This window comes from Neolamprologus multifasciatus, chromosome 23 (assembly GCF_963576455.1).
Source record: "Neolamprologus multifasciatus chromosome 23, fNeoMul1.2, whole genome shotgun sequence".
NCBI classification, from domain to species: Eukaryota; Metazoa; Chordata; class Actinopteri; order Cichliformes; family Cichlidae; genus Neolamprologus; species Neolamprologus multifasciatus.
This window is the reverse complement of record NC_140460.1, coordinates 24,192,493-24,198,185: the sequence shown is the minus strand read 5'-3', so window position 1 is coordinate 24,198,185 and position 5,693 is coordinate 24,192,493.

Sequence of the window (5,693 nt, the reverse complement as noted above, 5' to 3'; positions counted from 1 at the left end):
CCCATTCTCCAGTTATTGTGCTCTTTTTCTTAACTACCTAAGAGCGTTCATTTTCTTGCAACTACAATTGTTTTGGATTATAGTTGGATACTGGAGGAAAACAAGACAAATTGTGGATCAAATAAGGCAAAACAACAATAAGCGTGTTCACAAGAAGTGCACAGAGACACTAATCACACAGGTACACCATTAGTCGTAACTAACAACAAGCATTGTAGCTTCTCGTGGTATGTGCTTCAAAATATAAGTCCATCAATGCAAACATTTATTGTCAATTGATAAAAACACAAAAATTATATTTTTGGTGATTTTGGGTAGTTGGTTCCACATTGAAAATAAATAAAAGTGAACAGCATGTACAAAATTTATGCTAAAGGGAGGGAAGGAAGGGTATGCAAGAGTCAGTAAGCAGTGACTTGGGAGTGGGACCAAGTTGGCAAATCACCTAGGAGTTAAGGATCTGGAAGCAAAGCTGAACAATAGCTTAGAGTAGACCTTCCCACTGAGGTTTCACTACCTCACTACCAGTGATGGATGACTTGATCTCTCGTTTCCACATTCTGCTTCATCTACAGGAGACATACCAGAGGGATTGACGAGCTCTTTGAAGTATTCCTTATAGCTGTATCCTCAGTTGAAGTCATCCCCACGCTTCCAGGTTAACAACAGTCTTGTTCCATGGCCTCACTGAACTCCTCCCACACCTTGGGCCTATCTCAGCTACCATAGGGCAAGAGGCGAGATAAACCCCGGACAGGTCATCAGTCTGTCACAGGGCTACCACAGAGTGACAGACAACAATTCACAATCACACATACCACCCAAAGTTTGGACCCACAAAAGACATGATGAGAATATCCAAACTCCACTATGTGCAATATCCATCTTTTCTGGCTATAATCCACCACCTCAGGGATAATGATGCTTTCCCAAGTCAGGGCAGGAATGTAATCTGTCCAGTGTGCCCCTGGTCTGGCAGTTTGACTTGCTCAAACCAGCTCAATTGGATCCTTGCAATGCGGAGGAATAGACTATGAATATACTAACTTTTTCTCTTGATGAAATCATCATTGAGAAAAAACTGCATTTTGTATTTACTTGAGTTATCTTTGTCTATTTTTTAATGATCTGAAACATGTACATGTGACAAATATGTAAAAAACAAATGTGGGTTTGAATGTAGATCAACCAATAAATAGGCAGCCTGACTTTTAGGTCTGTTGTGCCTGTACAGCATCCTCCCACACATCCTGAACCAAATCACTTCTAGTTGGTGACCAGCTGACAGCTCAGCTTCTCTCTTTACCTGATAGTCTTGTCCACGGTCTAATTTATTTGAGTTCAGGGCCATGCAGAGATGTTTGAAGGGGCGGGTGCTCAAAGTTAAAAAGGGGCACACAGAACCAGGCAGAATAACAACTCCCCACATTCATCAAGAATCTAATATGGAATCACATCATACTATCACGTCCACAGGACAGATGGTATCTGATTAAACAAGTGTTATGAGATAATAAAATGCGAAGATCGGTGACAGCACTCGCATGAGCCTCTTGGGGACACTCCCATAGGGCTTAAAATCTGGGACTCTGCACCAGTTGCTCTTAGAACTGAAGAATCTTCTCGGATAAGAGGTGAAACGTCTTCAAGAAACCTAAAGAAGTCCTGAAGCTTTTCTTTCCAAGCTCCTTAGATTGTTGTACAGGAAGGACTCCACATGCACACACAATTTTTTTTAAATTGCCTCATCAAAAAGGGCACTAGGGACACCCATCAGGAAAGGGGCAGGTGCTCAAGGCCCCTCTACCCCACCCCACCCCTGCACTTGCTTGTTTGAGTTCCTAACATGGATGAGTCTGCATCACACCCAGTGACAGTGAGGACCTGTGTGGTGGGGCGTGGCCTGCAGTGCCGTGCAGGGAGGGCGGACGCACCTGCACGGCATCCTTAATCACGTCCGCCAAGTTAAAAACACGAGGACTCAGGGGTTGCGGGGTTGTAGTGTGAGGTGTTGTAAATAAAATGGCTCAAAACGCTGATCCCCGGACCCGCTGTGCCTTATTCACACCACACTGGTGCTGAAACCCAGGAGGCAGCATGGCGGGTCCTTACCGGAGCCAGGGAAGGGAGGAGCTGGCCCAGATGGTGGCCGAAATAACGGCCACCCAGCGGGAGCAGGCGGCGGAGGTGCGTCGCCAACAGGAAGAGCTGCGGAAGGAGAGCGAACACCACCTGGGGAAGATGGCGGAGCTGGCAGCACTGCTCCAGGCCAGGGCGACCTCGACGCCGCCACCCCCACTGGGGTATACTGACGGTGGTAAAGCGGTGGAGGAGCTGTGTGGGGCCCCTCGGCAGCCGGAGGTGGTGGACGAGTCACGCAGGGCTCCGAGCCTGCTGGAGGAGGAGGAACAGCCGGGTGAAGGGCTGCTCCTGCCGGGAGCGGTGGAGGAGCCGCTCCAATCGGAGGCGGAGGACGAGGCGGGCGAGGGTCTGTGCCGGCTGGAGGGAGAGGAGCCGCGGGTGGTGACGGAGAAGCCGCGCAAGGGGCAGCTCGAGGCGGGAGGGGCAGAGGCGGAGGTGGCGCCCGAGGAGCCGCTCCAGCTGGGAGGGGCGGTGGCGCCCGAGGAGCCGCGGGATAAGTCGGCGGTGCCCGTGCAAGGGGGGTCCGCGCCACCGAAGCCCGAGGTCGGAGCAGAGCGGCCTCGCCTCCACCAAAGGCCGGCGTGTGGTGTGGTCCGGCGTGCTGGACGCCTGCCCAGCCGCCCATGAGCCCTGGCTCAAGGTCACGCCGGCTGCGCCGCTGCTTGCCACATGGGTGGCCTCCGGTGCATCTCCGGGGCTGCCATTGGATACGTGGGCGACCCCCGGACCCACCTCATCACCGGCGCCACTGGATAAGTGGGCGGCCACCAGAACAGACACCTCCCTCTCGTTAGGCCAGGGCCCGGGGGTGCCGACGGTCCGGGCTGATCCCCTCTCCAGCTCGCGGTGGGGGGAGTAGGTTCGGCCGGATGGCTCCCCGGCCTCAGTCGGGCGATGGGGGTATGTGGTGGGGCGTGGCCTGCAGTGCCGTGCAGGGAGGGCGGACGCACCTGCACGGCATCCTTAATCACGTCCGCCAAGTTAAAAACACGAGGACTCAGGGGTTGCGGGGTTGTGGTGTGAGGTGTTGTAAATAAAATGGCTCAAAACGCTGATCCCCGGACCCGCCGTGCCTTATTCACACCACACTAACATGGATGAGTCTGCATCACACCCAGTGACAGTGAGGACCTGTTGTCCCAAAGACACAGGGAAGTAATTAACTCAACCTTCAGGTAAAACACCCGAACATACCGACAAGGCAACAGTAGTTGAGCAATTTGAAAATGAAAATGAGGAGTGTTTCGTTTTTGCTTTTTTTTGTAGTTGAACAGCCACTCAGTTCAGAGAGTTCCGACAAATGGAAAAACTAGTAAGTGCACATAGCATAGTTTCTGTCAACAGTTCTTATTCATGTGAGTGAAGTTGCCCCCCCACCTTCTTCAAATCCAACAAAAGTGATATCAAACGTTTGTGCTACATTTGTGCTGGTTTGTGCTGCTAAAATTTTCGTTTGTGCTGCTATCATTTTAAAGATATTAATAAAAATTTCTAGAGGACATCAGAGGTCAACCAGCCCCCCCACATTAATGGAATCAAACAAAATTGATGTCAAATATTTGTGCTACGTTTGTGCTGGTTTGTGCTGCAAACATTTTTGTTTGTGTTGCTATCATTTTAATAATATTAATACAATAACGTCTTGATGCGTGCTTAATCATCCAGGTAAGTAAATCCCAAAAGGTTGATTTTGTTCATCTGGATATTTTCAATGGGAGAAACGTTTCGTCACTCATCCAAGTGACTTCTTCAGTCTCAGCTGACTGCATGTTTCCCCAACCTTATAAACAGTACATTTGTATAGTGAAGGAAACTAGCGCCACTGAATGAACAATGTGCTGGGGGGTTAGTTCCATGATTGTTAGTATGCAAATTCTTATGACCATTGATCAACGACTACTAATCAAAGCCTACTGATCAATGGCCATGAGTACCATTCACAGAGATTTGGGGAATGGCTACAATCACAGCATTGTAAGATGGCGAAAGATGTACCCTTGGTCCCCCCTTCTCGATTCAGAGATGGTCAGCATCCTGACAACCCGATGGACGAAGCTGTCTCTCAGTCTGCGTGTTCTGGCCCAGAGGCTCTTCAGTATCCTTCCTGATGGCAGCAAACTGAAGAAGCTGTTGAAGGGATGAGTGGAGTCACCTGTAATGGAGAGGACCTTCCGGATGAGGTAGGTGCAGTAGATCTCCTGAGGAGGGAGGCAAGAGAGGTCCCCACAATGCTCTCGGCTGCTCTCACTACCCGTTGTCATTTTTTCCTGCAGAACCCAGTGCAGGAGTCATACCACACAGTGATGCAGCTGGTGAGGATCCTCTCAACTGTGCCTCTGTAGAAGGTGCTCATAATGGGGGTTGAATCTCTTGTGCTTCTCAGTTTGCAGAGGAAGTGGAGTCGCTGTTGGTCTTCTCCACATTCAGGGACAGGTTGTTGTTGCTGTACCACTCTGCCAGATGGTTAACTTCACCCCTGTAGTAGATCTCATCATTGTTGCTGATGTGACCTACCACAGTTGTGTGTGATTTGTGACTGGAGCTGTGTGATGGTGTGCAGTCATGGGTCAGCAGAGTGAAGAGAAGGGGGCTAAACACACATGCTTGAGGAGCCCCCGTATTCAGTGTTCTTGGGCTGGAGGTGTTGCTGCCGACCCGTACTGTCTGCTGTCTTCCTGTCAAGAAATCTAGCAGCCAGTTATACAGCGAGGTGATAATCCACAGCAGATCCAGTTTGTGAATGAGTTGCTGGGGAATGATGGTGTTGAATGCTGAACTGAAGTCTATGAACAGCACATGAGTCTCTAGTGTTCAGATGTGTGAGGGCTGAGTGAGGGGCAGCTGAAATTCCATCATCGGTTGAGCGTTTTGACCTGTATGCAAACTCAAAGGGATCCAGGTTGGGGGAAAGAGATAATTTGATTTGATGCATGACTAACCGTTCAAAGCACTTCATAATGATGGAGGTGAGTTTGACAGGACGGTAGTCCTTAAAGCAGGAGGTAGATGACTTCTTGGGTACAGTAATGATGGTGGAGGCTTTGAGGCATGTGGGAACGACGGCCTGACCCTAGTGATGTGTTAAAGATGTCTGTGAAGACATTTGTGAGTTCCACAGCATAGTCTGTCAGTGCTCGTCCAAGGATGTTATCAGGACCTGTATTGATTTTGGCAAGGGATCTCCACACACTGTCTGTTGATTGTGTCACCACGCTCTGTAGAGTGGGCTTGTAGTCTGTGATGGTTTGTATTCCTTGCCACTGCCTCCAAGTATCTCTGCTGTCGCTGAAGCTTTGCTGTAGCTGTAGCTAATGCCACGTGACAGGTTTGCCCTTGCTGTTCTTAGGCTCACCTAATTCCCGGCTCTGAAGGCTTGCATTTCTCAACCTTAGGAGCCTTTAAACCTCACCTGTGAGCCATGGTCTCTGATTGGCCCGGACAGTGATAGTCCTGGTCTCTGTGACATCATCGTTGCATTTTGGGATGTAGGCAATGACAGTTTCTGTATATTCCTGAAAGTCTGTGGTGTTGTCGTGTGTGGCAGCCTGTGG